The 14,910-nt window shown below is 41.3% G+C and overlaps 1 long non-coding RNA gene across 1 annotated transcript in view; it reads left to right on the top strand.

The window, feature by feature from the left end:
• The window catches only part of LOC116216525, a 30,909-nt gene extending 16,281 nt beyond the window's left edge, over window positions 1-14,628 (top strand). Inside the window, exons 2-3 of the long non-coding RNA XR_004159429.1 lie at window positions 13,647-13,709; window positions 13,808-14,628. This is a non-coding gene — a long non-coding RNA (uncharacterized LOC116216525). The remainder of the gene's footprint in view (window positions 1-13,646; window positions 13,710-13,807) is intronic.
• The last annotated feature ends 282 nt before the right edge of the window (window positions 14,629-14,910 follow it).

Below are 14,910 nucleotides of genomic sequence, written 5' to 3'. Positions count from 1 at the left end.
TGATAGAGGGGTCTAAGAGCTTAACGGAGAGTAGGATGCAGATAGTTTTGTTTTGTGACCTGGCTTGTTTGTTGTCATTAAATATTTTGCCCTTCATATTTAGCCTTTGGGGCTTTATTCTGCCCATACAATGGGGCTTTGCATGCCCCATTTTGATCAGGAGACATGATTTTAGCCAGTTTGCAATGAAGTGCAAGTTTGAATAGGTATCTGCTCACCTCTGTTGCGCTCAATCCATTGCAGAGTTGGAAAATGCTAGTAAATAAGACGATTCCTGAAGAAGACTTCACAGCCAATGCCTAACCTATATATAGAAGTCTCAGGACAGCAACAACAAAACCTTGCTTCCCATGTGTATTTTTTAAATAGAGAACTGAGAACTAGAGTTCTGTTTCAAAGTCCCTATGTGGAGGCATCAGCATATGCCATCTTTCCATGTGTCCTGCTTTTGTTGCTGCAGTAGAAGTAACACATTAATTATTTGCACATCATTTCTGTTGTAAACTTTCTGGCTAATCAAGGAATCTGTTTCCTCTGTTTTTATCCAGAGCAAGACTATTTGCAGTATTTTTGCACCTTAAGAGTGAGTTTTCTCTGTGGGAACTGGGTTCATGCACCTGCAAAGGAGAGCAGCACAATAAAGTGTGCAAATCATGAGTTAATTTTTACCAGACTTCTGGGCTCTCTCCTCTACTGACATTTTTATTTAAATGTTTTATAATCCTTAATAGATTTCTGGTTTTACTTGCTCACAACCAAAGCTTTATCTCTTTTCTCCTTTTCAGGCTTGGAATCCCATCCCCTTGCTTGTCTTTCAGGGTGACCTCATCCTCACACTCCCTTGCTCTTCTCAGTGTGTTGAGATGTGCTTTTCCTTCCCCTGTATGTTTTATGTCCATGGGGGTACTTATTCTGTAGATATTTTCTGTTCTAAGAATGTGGTTGCTGCTTTGTGTGTTTGGGCCATTTTTGGTTCATCTCAGGTGATTCTACATCTCTTTTTTGAGTTCTCCTACAGTCTCAGGGCACAGAGGAACTGGGGGAAGACAGTGGGCTGGCGCTTAGCAGTTGTCTGGCAAGGAGTGTGGGGCTGAGTAATGGTAGAAGGCAGAGAGACAAGAAGCCACAAATCAGGTCAGTTCTGAAAGCAACAGTGAAGTGAGGCTTCCACCCACTTGTTTCTTGCCTTGGAAAATATGTTGAGCTGTCACTTTCATGGTAGTGCCAATTGGGTACACCTTTGGGTATGGGCTGGTACATTGGAGAAGTACATCTGGAAAAGCCACCAAACATTGAGATCAGTCTCATGGGCATCAAAAGATGGACGCTTCTGATCAATGTGGCAGAAAACACTGCAGCCAATCTTCTTCTTATCAATCACTTGCAAAGTTTCAAATGTTTTGAAAGAAAATTGATTTGAGGTGCCTGAGATGATCCATTGCATCTTTTCTCCAGCTATCAATTAATAGCAAGAACATTGTTGTTTGCTGTGTCACAGCCAGCGAAGTAACAAAACTAATTGGCTATATTTAAGATAGCTACTCCCTACTCCTGAAAATTTAAGGGAAATAGCTATCAGGAAGAAAAATAGGGTTGGAGTGTTATTGAAAATAAATCTCATTTTTAGACAATGAAAACATTTTATTCTCTAAGTAAAAACAGAATGTATGCAGCTAATTTATATTGTCTGTGAAATTGAAGCAATGTATTCATCTTGATTTTCATGCTTGTTGTCTCCAGCAAAAATGCTCTACATCAATTACTCTTTATTTACTGAATTTGTTTACTGTTAAGTTTGTGTATTAAACAACCTCTGAAAACTCCATCATCTATCACACAGTCGCTACTTCTTCCTGACAAGGCCACTTTTCTTACTGAGCACTGAGAAACAGTGATGATACATTTCTTCCTATTGAAAAAGGACTGTTTCAAATCTTCTGTTGGACAGAGATTACATGAGATAGGAGAGGTTTTTTAATAAAGGAGAAAATGCTATTTTAAAGCTAAAGTAAGAACCAAGCAACCAAATAATGACATTAGCTTAGCAAGAGGTAAGGAAATAATGATCTCATCAAGGTCAGTACATACAATTATTCAGCAGAATATGATTGATTAATTGCTTCTATGCCAAAATCATAGATGAATGATTCCCAGATTACAGAAATATTTTTAAAAGTAAGCAGTCAATTTAGGGGTCACATCTCCTGGTCACTGACACTGAATGATATTAGAAAGGATTGGTTTGCAGCAGGAAAGCTTTGTGAAGATGTGTTACTGCGGGCTTTACATGTTGAACACTTAAGGAGTGATACACTCAGTGCTATTATTTTTATATTTTGCCCATTTTCATCCATAAAAAGAAAGAAAACCATTATTTAGAAAATCAACGGATTTATCAAAGGCAAAAAATTGCTTCGCTAGCACCATTCTTGACTCACTGACCGCTTTCCAAGCATCAAGCCATGCAAGCAGAGGAAAGCCAGCCTTCAATCTGTATTTGCAGCACAGAGTACAGAGCCCACCCAGCTGAGTTAAATGGAAAACGAGATTGCAAAGTACTCCAGAGGTCAGAGAAGCAAAGGAGGTCAGGAGAAGTCATATTTGACAGTGGAGCCAAATTTTCAGGAGGTGCGTCAGGCTGGTGCCAGGCTTGTTGTGCAGCTGGTAAAGGGAAGGAGCCCAGGCGTTGGCTAGATCAAGCACAGCCCAGGACAGAGAATTAAATCACCACTAAAGGCAAGAAGGAGACTTCAGTTCCTCCTACAAACAGCCTGTTCTCTGTTAAAGTAAAAATTATGGATTGTTATTGTCCTATTTCCTGCTGTAGCGTTGGTGGCAAAATGGACAAATGCATTTTAATGACTCGTCTCCATTCCCCATCTGCTAGTCATTGTTGGGAAGGGCAGGAGAAAGGGAGAAAGGCTCCACGGACAGGAATGAAATGTTCTTATTGCCACTGGCATGGTTCTTGTGAGTGCTCACAGCACTGAAACCAGTTGGGGCAGCAGAAGAAATTGCACAGGAGGAAATGCCCTGGCACAAACAGCCTTTCCCAGCCAGTGCTTCTCGGGCCAACCCACTGTTGGGCATCTTTGTCCTCCTCAGGCAGGCAGCATTCAGCTAGCAGCTACCTTGTTTTCCTTGGTATGTGACTTAGGCATCCCTAGCTGCAGGTCTAATACTTTGATCTAGAGCCACATGTTTATGTTTGTAGTTGGTTATAATCTTTTTATATCAGGTTTATACTGTGATATGAATTCAATGATATTACAAGGAGCGACTGAGGGAGCTGGGATTCTTCTGTCTGGAGAAGAGGAGGCTCAGGAGACTTTATTGCTCTCCACAACTGCCTGAAGAAAGGTTGTGGTGAGGTGGAAGTCAGCCTTTTCTTCTGTGTAAGTGATAAGACAGAGGGAGAGGCCTTAAGTTGCAGCAGGAGAGGTTCAAGCTGAATATTAGGAAAAATTTCTTCTCAGAAAGAGCTGTATGGCTTTAGAACAGATTGCCCAGGGATGTGGTGGAGTCCCTGAAGGTGTTCAAGAAAAGAGTAGATATGGCACTGAGGGACATGGTTTAGAGCTATCAGAAGCATGGGCTGATGGTCAGACTGGATGGTTTTATTCATCTTTCTGACCTAATCTAAAATATTGAAGCTTCAATGTAAGTAAACTTCCTTGTGAATTCATAAAATTCCATCAATGCTTCTGGACAGAAAAAAAAGTAGAAATCAATCTTTTACCTTATTGCCTGTTTTTAACATCTGCTAATCAAATTAGGAAAAAAAATATATTTTTCTTAATTTTCCACCTTGAAATTAGCTTGTTCTTAAAGCTTTGAATCATGCAGAACATTTTAGTCAACTTGAAAAGCACTTCTCAGTGAAGTATTCTGCTGATGAAACAAGTAAATGCAATTTGAAATTGGGATCTGTCTGAAACCATTTCACTTCCAGTTTGGCTGGTGAGTTGAGGGGAATTGGCCAGCTTCTTCTGCTCTTCAGCCCAGGACTACAGGAGTCCTCATACCTTGGGTTTCTGACCACAGGAGACTGTGAATTGCAAAATAAAATTTTAGCACAGTGTTCCAGCTCCTGGCTACAAATAAGAACATACCTTTGTGGAAAGCTAATGAGAAGATAATTCACAGGTATGTTTATTGGTAGGAAGCCATTGCATAAAATGTACGGTTAAGGCAAAACACTGATTAAAATACCACCCAGGTAAATCAGCTTCCTAGGCAATAGGCAAAGAACAGTGCCATTGAAGTGCTCTGAGGCAGCCAGCAGAAATGCTGGAGCAGCCTGCCAAAAAGCTGGATGTTGCTGATGGAAAAAATTAGCCTCAGTACATTGGCATCTGGAGTCTGTGACTGCCATCCAAGAAGAAATGGGACTGGTGGAATTGGGTAATTGCACTCCAGCAGCCTACCGCAAGTCTGCTGTGACTCTGTCATTTGAAATAAATAACTAAATTTAGTGTTTTTAATTGAAAAATGAGCCTTTGAATGTACAGAAATAGGATGCTAGGGGAAGGCATACAATTAACTGGAAGAAGGGAATCACATTTTCTGTATGTGTCTGAGCACAATAAACACAGAGATAGACACACATGCCTATGTGTGCCTGTACCACTTCATGTTTGGTTTTTTGTTTTTCTGTTAACTCTGTAGTTTCACAAAGAATTATACACTCCATTTACAGTGTATATTACTTGGGGGGGGGGAAGGGGGGTGGGGCGGGAAGTAATTTCTGAGTGCAGCCCATGTTTTAGCAATTATTCTCTCCTTTTCTCACTTTTCTATATTTTGGTGAGGGGATGGGAAAGCAGATGAGTGTCAGATGCAGGCAGTCACCCCCACCACCCCCCATTTTGATCCCCAGGGCGTGGGTGCAACTGGAACCAGTATGGGGCAGCCAGCAAAGTTGCATCACTAGCCTTATTCCTGAAAGCATGCTTTGTAGTAAGGGAAGCTTGTAGGAGCCATGGTGCATGGATGCAAACATTCGGTTATCTGAATGTTCAATTTGCTTTACTGCTGATGCCCAGCCAAATAGCACTGAAAAATACTCCTTGTGCTTCTGCATGGCACTTTATTTTTGAAGTCTGTTTGCAGTTGTTTGGGAGACCATTCCTCCCAGCTCATGCACAAAACTTTTGGGAAAATCCAATTAAGCATCTTAGCATTAAATTAGATATTAGTGCATTTCTTGTACAAGACTGACTGAAGGATGACATGGGTTTAAAACCTCCAGATCTAGTGTTCAGAGAGAAATATACTTGTGACTGTTTCTAAGAACTGAAGAGGTTATCAATGGCAGAAAAATGCGAACTGTGTGGACATAATATGCTATTTTGCCTACTAATCCAAATATACATGGACCTGCTTATAATCTGACCTTAAATCCTAGACCTACTACAGAAGGAGTAAGCATTTTATCCATGGGACTAATCGTATACTTAAAGTTAAGGGACTGCTTACGTGATTTGCTGGATGAAGGCCTAATGGTCCATATATGCTGCACAGCTCCTCATAAGAGGGATCAACAAGGATGCAGTTCTCAGTGCTACTTGCACATGTACCCGTAACTGCAAATGAAGCTCACCTTTGGAGCACTGAACAGGAGGTGGTCTGTGTGCTGCAGTGGGATGCCCACAGGGCGAGGCAGGTACTTTTCTACTCACGCTATGGGCAGGAAGAGGGGAATAAACAACTTGAGGCCGGCATCGACTGAAAGTACCCAGTGTCTAGGGAGGTTTCCCAGCGAAGCTGTGGGTGACCTGTCCCTGCAGGTGCTCAAGTCCAGGCTGGATGGGGCCCTGGGTAGCCTGACCATGTGGGGGGGAAGCCCTTGGTAGGTGTTGAGACTGGTGGGCTTTGAGGTCCCTTTGAATCCAAACCATTCTGTGAACATGTTCAGAGGTGTGTTGACATACAGTTGTTCTTTATGTTATGTGATAGTGAAGTGTTAATTTTAAGGATGGTTCTTGTATGCTTTATAAATTGCAAATCAGAAAAATTAGTGAAAACACTCTGACAGTTTTTAGCCATTTGTAGAAAATCATTTATCTTAAAAAACAAATGAAGCAGAACGTCTTCTTTAAGGTAAAGGTGAAACAAAGTTTATTTCAGAAAAAATAGCATGGATTTAAGTGCAGCCCTACACAGAAAAGCACTTATGCAGGTACTCTAGCTGGAGCATATGCCTGATAGCTTTCTCAAGTCATAGTTAAGATTACAGAATGCTTCATTTGCTCTGTGTAGTGTCCTCAGGTCTGGGGATCTTTTTGTTTTCAAAGAGTAATTGTTGCAATCAATCAAAAGGCATTAGCATTCCCACTGTTGGGATTATGAATTACATAAATGTGAATACCATTTCCCTCTTCTTCTGTTTCAAGAATCCTAAAAGTTTTTTTTCAACTTGCAAACTTGCTTTGAGGGCTTTGGCTAGGAATGAGTGCTTCTGGCTCACTTGAGCTTATTTGGCAAATAATTTTATAACAACTTCTATCTTACATAGAGTTGCAGGTTTTGACATGTTTCTAAGTCAGCCCTTTTTTTCATGCAGAGTTTGATTAGGTGCCCAGGTGAAACATGGGGAACCTGGTGAGCTGTAAGTCCTCCAAGGGGAAGAGGAAATGAAGTGGTTTGCTTGCTCCTTAGCTGGGAATTATAGCTGCTCCACTGCTGTCTAAGCCTGCTGTCTAAGGGTGTCACCTCCCTATGTCTGTGTTTTAGGAGTGCTGCAGTTGTATTTATTGAAAAGTCCTTTTGTGACAAGAAGTATTGGGCATGCTATAGGGTATCGACAGGAATGACCACCTGAGGGGGTCTCAGTAGTGGGCCTTGGCTTGGCTTAAACCTGATAGACTGCCAGCATTTGTGCAGGTCTCTGAGTTGCAGGAGAACCATGCTCAGTCCTTGCTGATGGAACTTCCAGATTCCGATGTTCTTAAGGTAGGTCATGGTTACTGCTTTGGATTTAACCTTCGTAGCTTGATCTGAGCCCCACATTTGGTCTCCCAGATGTTTGTTTAGTTGTTGTTTTTTTTTTACTCCCCCCTGTCAGAGTTTCCCAAAAGCCACTTTGGTTGGGGTGGGCTTCGTAGTATCACTATGATGATAAAGCTGAGCTGGCAGAAATAGCCCTGGTGGTATTGGATCTCACCCATTTCTTGCTTCTCACAGTGGGCCTTTACTACGTTTCAACCAGTGCCCAGGCACTAGTGAGCTTATGACCAATTTTCCTTGTGATCCTATGATGGAGATGAAGCTCACGGACTTTATTGCAAGTTTTAGGACATCCAGAAGTATGGAACCCCATGCCTGGATGCTGTGATGACCCTTGTACTGCTACTGCAAGGAGGGAAAGCCCCAGCATCATTGACAAATTCTGACAATAAAGAAGTTGCCCTCATCAAGGAATTAATAAAGCATATAAGTCATGAGCAGTAGAGAAGAGGAGAAAACAACAACAGAAAAGACAGAACATTTGTTTCCAAGCTCCTAGTGAAGCAAGACAAGTTATATCCTGAGGACAGAACAAGAAACCAGACTGAGTTTATATAAAAACTACACGTGAAAACCTCCCCTGGTAACAAAACGAGCAATAAAATCAGATATCAATGAGAGTCCAAACATTCATTTAAAATCACTGAGGAGTAAATTACAAATCACAGATGTCTTCAGTGTTCTGGCAAAAGCTGCACAAATGGAAACTGCTGAATGCAAATTAAAAACTTGTATTTGTTTAATTCTGCAGCTAGGGAAAGTCTCCATACCGGCCATGCTTTTTAAACAAGGTGCTTTTTTTGCTACCTGAGCTGAAGCTGAAGTGGCCAGCCCTACATATGAAATATTTAATTAATGATGGTGGTTAAGTAAAGGTGGCAAATTTCTGCCTCCCTTGCCCCTAAGTGAGGAGGAGATGGGCACGTTTCCTAGGACAATCCAAAAGAATGTTAGACATTCTTTACTGAAACCCACAGTCCTAAAATATATCCGAAAGAACTGAGTGGTTTGGTGTTCTTTTTCCATTGGGAGCTTTTATTTTCCTTCACTCGGGGCTGGCTTACGTCAAGGCCACACGAGCAGCAGCCTGAACAGCAGTGTGGAGAATGAACTTGTCTGTTGGCCTGTCTTCTCAGAACTGGGAAGAGGAGGTGGAAAAGGAGGCTCTGTCTGCACCAGAGCCTTCTTTGTTTCAAATGTGCTGAAACTCAACAGGGCCCTTTCCCCTTTTTCCTACATCTCAAGGCAAAGGCAACAAGCCTGACTGAAGGCAGCAGTTGGAACTGTTCCTGCTCAGTGTGGGAGGTGTGGAATCAGGCCCTTACTAAACAGGGCTTCTCCCTTGCAGAGACTGGGGGACTGGAGGGTTCTGGTGCTGTCTTTCCCCCACCGTGACATGGTAGGCCTATGGCTCTGCACTCTACAGGTGCTCTCATTCTCTCAATATTTTTTTATGTGATGGTGACTTCAAGGTCTCCTCTATCTGGACCTGTCATCCAAAATCCTTTTGCTAAACTAATGTATTGGTCCATAAACTAATATGCTGATCCTTATTGCTAAACAAACCAGCCTGTATCAGACCAAAGGCCAGTTCCCTTCTGAGCAGCTACGTATAAAACATCAGATGGACTTTCATGTAACTCACTGTTGTTTTTATCGTTTGGAAATAAAGTATGTCATCTGGTAATGCACAGATACTCTTGAGGAGCAGCAGAGGGGGGTTGCAAGACTTTACAGCTCTTCTAACAGTTCTCTTCCCGAGGTTATTATAAGATGACTTGCACAAAATGCTGTATTAATGATTACTGGAGTCTTTCCTTCCTCTCGTGCTTTGGTGAGGTGTGGTGAAGCCATGTGAAATGATCATTTTTGGTAGTCTTTTTTTGTGGATGTCTGAATAAGGCATTTTAAAGCTTCAGTGATAGATTATGAGCCCTTTCTTTTAAATATGCCATTACAATTTCCCATTGTATTGTTCCAGTGGACTGAACGTAGCAGCAAACCAAATCTTAAATCCATAAAAACAGTAAATTAAATGTGGCTCCAGTGGTTTTTGGAGCTTGACCAACAAGTTATCTTTATGAATGTATTCAGGGAAAAGGTCTCATTTTATTACATTATTTTCTTAATGATAAAGGCAGTAATGGAATCTCATCAGAACACACCAAAGGAATCTTAGTTTGCTGGCAGTTGGGTCAAATTTTTCTTGGTGTGTTTGGTACAGGGTTGAGACTTGGCAGAGTCCAACTCACTGACTTCTGTCTTGAAAAGCAGTCTTTTACTGCTTCTCCGTACTTGCTAGTTGACGTTTTCTTGGCTTTAAATTAAATTTTGACACATAAATCCCACATGTCAAATGATATTGTAAAACAAGCATCCAAGTGTCAGCACATAGCCTAATAGTCTAGGGAGTAGAGAATAGAATAAGGAACACCTTTATGCAGTCTTTCATCTACATCCAGCCATCTGCAAGTAATTTGAAACCAGTTTCAAATGAAGCTAGGTTGTTTGGCCTCTTAAGGCACACAAAGCCAAAGCAGAAGTTTGGAGTCTTCATGGCTTTTATTGACTTGCTAATAAGTAGATAAATCTTTCATTTTCCAAAACTGCTATTTTCTCAGATAGTCCATTCCAAAGAAAGCCTAATTGAAATTACAGAAGCCTCTTGCAGAGTGCCACAAATTCCATTTTTAAATAGCCTGCTGATATAGAAAGTGATGAGCCTTTCACTTGCAAAGCAGGACTAATAGGTTCCCCACTGATTAGCTGTTTTTTTTTTTTTTGAGTTGGGGAGGCTCTAGAAGTACCAGGTCCCTACAAAACAATAGCGACAAAGGCATGTGGATTTACATGGCGATGGGCTGGTTCCAAGATTGACTGCTGAAATAGGAAGTCCCATGGGCATGTCTGCTGCAGTGGGTACTTCGCCATACTTACTTCTTTTCTGTGTAGTACCATTCAAAAAGCAGAACTGCAGAGAAGCCACGATTTAGTAGGAGTTTCAAGGCACTTCAGCTGCAGCAAAGTGAAATTTAGTAAAAATAATCTGCACATTCAAAATGGTATTTCAGATACAAAGCCTCTGAGGAATTTCTGATGACACAGAAACACGTACCTTGAAAAAGACACAACATTCGCCTGTGTTCCCAAGAGGAAAGGTCCTGCGAACTTCAACGTGTATCACTGTTAAATGAGAGAAATGTGGAAACAAGCACCAGGACATGAAAAATCCCAAATGAGATTTGTGAATTTACCCTTTGCTTGATGAAGTCCAGCTACTGCCCTGTGACGTCAGGAGTATGAAAGAGAACTGAATGCAGATAGGTAGGTCCTGGATGAGGACAATTATTTGGGATTAAACCCAAAGAGAAACCTGTGGAGGATAGCAAGACAAATCTGTAAGCATAGGAATTGAGTAGTGGATCTGTTAGTTTTGTTTGTAGCCCAGTGAGGCCTTTCAGTTATTTTTGTTGGTTCTGTGCCCAATAAGGGGTCAGGACTGAACAGCACAGCTCAGCTGGGGGTGTAGAGGTAATTGGCTCCTATCTTTATGTACTTTAAATGTTTATTTGGGCTTCATCAAGCGCCTGAGATTCCTTCATGTGGTGCTGATCATTTTCAAAGGGAAAAAAACCAGCCTTCATGGCAAACATATAAGTGAGAGCAAAATGATGCTGATTGAGTTGAAACTCTTATGAAGTATACTTGTGTGCATGCTTTTAGAGAGCTCACTTCTGTTTAGTCTGTTTTTGGCTCTGTTTATTGCACTGTTTTTGACTTCCTGGAATGACTTGTGATTCAGCATGTGCACGTGGAATTAAATGTAGCAATTAGAGGTGAAAGTGGCTTCATCCTGGTTTGCCAGTCCTACCTTAGCCGAGCACTGATGATGGCCAAGCGTTCAGCAGCTGCATCTCCCTCCAATGCTCTGCAAGAGGACAGAACCAGCCCAACCCCTTTCAGAGAGCTCTTAAGGCAATGCAGTCCCTCTCATTTCAGAAGCATCAAAATGTATTTAGCTAACATAGAAAGAGTGGCTTTGTCTTCCCCATGCTCAGCACAGCCAATATCTTGCCTTGCAATATGTAATATAGTACACTACATGGCATCCCTCTTTGTTTAATTGTATAGCTCAGCAATACAACATAAGGCATTTCTATGAGAAGTTGCATAAATGTATTTTGTGAGGTACTTTCCTTAGCATTTAGTGACTGTTAGCATTAAAAAAAATAAAAATAAAAAATAGAAAAGGATAGAAGCATTTTTGGTGTAATTCCCTTCAAATCCATGTAGTTACTGGTAGGGAATATTTTTATTCATACATATTTATCTCATGTTCCTGCAAAGTTATTATTTTCATGAATTATGAATATATGACACATAATTTTAGTATACTTGAAGCTGAGATGGCACTGCTGCTACGCAATCATGTAGAAAGACCACAGAACCAAGTGTAAGATCTGGAATTCTGGAAATGCAGAGTTCAACTCATTTTTGAGGATGACATAATCACACTAAAAAAAAAAATGCTAGTAGATTTGTAAGTCTGCTTTTAGAGATCAGTTCTTCTCTTTTCCAGCAAGTGGATATGGAGCTCTTCCAATGCACTCAGTTTCTTCAGTTCACAATGCTAGAGGAGAAACTGGGTTCATTTTATACCTCTATGTAACCAGAAAAGCATGCACTTCAGCAGTTTATTGACTTTGGCTGTTAACAACAGCATCACAGAACCAGTGATGCAAACTGTGTTTTGTGGAGTTCTGTTCTGTTCTTCCACTTTTTTTGGAGCAATATTCCTAAGATGAAGGGGAAAGAGCTAGCAGAAAGGTATGTTTCTGCAACAATTGTAACTGTGTTAAGGCCAACGTAACTGACAGTTTTATGGGGTTCGAAACGAGCTTCACTCATTTTGCAATTAAAAGTTTCATCAATGCAATAGAGAGAATGTGGCATTTGTGGCCTCTTAAGATTTTGGTTTGTTTTCATTGCTATGTTGATGCAGTCCAGACAAATCGAAGACTAGCTCTAAATCAAGCCATCAGCTTCTGCAAGTCGTTTTACACTCCATCTGCTTTTCTCCACTTGGGTCAGCTGTGTACCGTATATGTTGGTAAGATAGTGATTTATTTACAAAACTTGGTATGTTTCCATAGTAGTGAAGTTTGTAACAAGCAGCCTGATGTGCTTCCAAGAACTTATTAATCATCAGTGACTTTCCTTGTTCAGAAAAAAAGCATCCCTGAATTCTACAGAGTCATAACAAAGAAGTTTTCACACACTGCCATATGAAAATCACCAAGTTCATCTATATTTTGCTGGTATACCTCTACACATAACAGGTTTTGGAGAAACTTCCTACCATTTCTTGCTACATACCAGTAGCAGTTCATAATGAGTTATAACGGGCAGATCAGCTGAAAGCAACACATTCATTTACCTCACCAGCTAGGTTAAATCTACCTCTGTTGCATTCAGGACAGCTTTGAAATACATGACATTTAAAAAAACGTTGTGGTTACAATGAGTTTTCCTTTCTTCTTGAGTTGTTTCACTCCCCACTAAGTGTACTTTAAAATGCAGATCAAAATTTAACCCTTGATCAAGACATGTTTGTGACCTTTGAGATATAGGTGAGGTTCAGTGTGCAGAGTGAAATCCAAGGATGCATTTTTCTTCTAACATACACCCAAGACGGTGAGAGTGTAAGCTGATGTGTGCTACATATCAGGATCTAGAAAAAGGCCTGGAGAAACCTGATTCAAAAGGGCCCTGAATATTTGGCTCTTTGGGTTGCTTGACAGGAGGATTTTTCCTAGCTTTCTGGCCTATGTCATTCATTATTTATTTCCGTCACTTTACATGAATGCATAATGCAAAATGGTGGGTTTGTGACACACAGTGCACACAGAGGGCTTTTACTGATCTACTGCATCTATGCAAAACACATATTCTCAGGAGCTGCATGAAATAATAAAAGAACTTTCTTTAATATCCTCAAAGGCACTGAGATATTTTTACTGTTAAAATCATGACTAAAAAAAAACAATAAAATATGAAAAGATAATAGCTGAATTGAAAACACTTGCATATTAACATGATTTCTATTGAGTGCACTGATGCTAGTGACAGAGATTTGGAAATATTTGAAACTCAGTCCTGAATTCAGTCTGCAATCTTTCCTTAAAATTTTCTATGCTTAAAATTTCCCTTGCTCCCACATCTAGTCCTTGACCATGGGAATTCTAAGTTTTACACAGACAAAGTCTCCTTGTTGTCTCCTCTAACATGGCAAATCTGCTGTCTGTTTGTTGGATTCTAAAATGACCTCTGAGATTTTGTAGTCAAATTTAGTGTATAAATTTGAGAAGAATGTGTACAAGATTAAAGCATAGTAATTACAACTTGGCCCTAAAATGTTAGGAGTTGATGAAGATCCTTAGATATTGTCATGATCTTCATTAACGTTACTCATGAGACCATGGTACATAGGACTGAACTTTAGCTCCACAGTAGGAGAAAAAATATTTAACAGGCAACAGAGGAATTCGGACATAATTTCTAAATTTGAAATGGTAATTCTGAACATCCACTTTCACTCATCCCATGACTTCATCCGTAACTTCTCTCCTATTTTCTAGGTACTCAGGCGGTGCTTCTAGGATGCAACTGCAAAAGGATTTCAAGGATGAGCCTTCTCCACGGTGAGCTGAGCCCTACATACCTTGTCCTCTTCCCAGGGGTGCAAAAAAACCAACACATTGCTTCTCCTTGCATTATGATGGCCATTTATGTATTACAGGATTGTTGCTTTGCCCATTCTCAGTCTTTTCATCTCCTGAGCAGCCTCCATTTGTTCAACCTTCCCTCAGAGGTCATGTTTTTGGAATCATTCCTGCTGCGCTTTCCTCTGGACTCTCTCTAGTATTTGTGTATTTTATCCAGTGACTACTGATACAAAATGCGGCGATGAAAAAAGTTGCTTTTGCTGCCTGTGGATGGTCCGAGTGGCAGAGAGATCCACGTGAGCCAGGGTTTCTCCACAGTTGTCTTGGCCCTCCTGTCCCTCTGTGGAATGTATGTGGTGAGGGATTCATACACGCATTTCACTTGCAACAACAACAAATGCAGAGAAGGGGAACATTTGTGAACATCCTCTGACATTTAAACAAGACAGAAGTGAAAGGATGCTTTACAGAGAGAATATTTATGGTAACATGCTGGGAAAAAAATAAACATTTTATTCTCCTGGCAGCCAATCAGCCTTGCAAAAATCTGTTCTCTTCTACTTTGGGAAGGCCTCAGGCAAGGTTAGCAGTGCCCAGAAAGCAAAAAATATTGAGTTTTGGAAAGAGAGCATACTGTAGCAAATGGCTCTTGCAGTCCCCAGACTCCTGCTGCTCCATGGTGGAGGAGAAAGCCAGGATGCTTTCCCTTCCCCTGGAGACAACATCTTGTCCCAAGTCCTGCCATGAAGCAGGGTCTGGCATGAGGCGAGGAGCCTGGGTCACTGCGTTCCCTGGGACAATAAAGCTGTGTGTGCAGAGGGACAACTGGAGCATGGAACAGCACGGGGTGGCCAGCAGGGAGAGGGAGGTGATTGTCCCCCTCTGCTTGGCTCTTGTGAGGCCCCATCTGCAGCACTGCGTCCAGGCCTGGGGCCCCCAGCACAGGAAGGACGTGGAGCTCTTGGAGCGGGTCGAGAGGAGGGCACTGAGATGGTCAGAGGGCTGGAGCAGCTCTCCTGTGAGGAAAGGTTGAGGGAACTGGGCTTGTTTGGCTTCGAGAAGAGAAGGCTCCAGGGAGACCTCATTGTGACCTTCCAGTACTTGAGCGGAGTGTATAAAGGAGGGGGAACAGCTGTTTGTGAGGGTGGATAGTGATAGGACAAAGGGGAATGGTTTT

This window comes from Meleagris gallopavo, chromosome 4 (assembly GCF_000146605.3).
Source record: "Meleagris gallopavo isolate NT-WF06-2002-E0010 breed Aviagen turkey brand Nicholas breeding stock chromosome 4, Turkey_5.1, whole genome shotgun sequence".
Classification (NCBI taxonomy): Eukaryota; Metazoa; Chordata; class Aves; order Galliformes; family Phasianidae; genus Meleagris; species Meleagris gallopavo.
The sequence above is the reverse complement of the archived record's forward strand: the minus strand, read 5'-3'. Positions and strand labels throughout refer to the sequence as shown.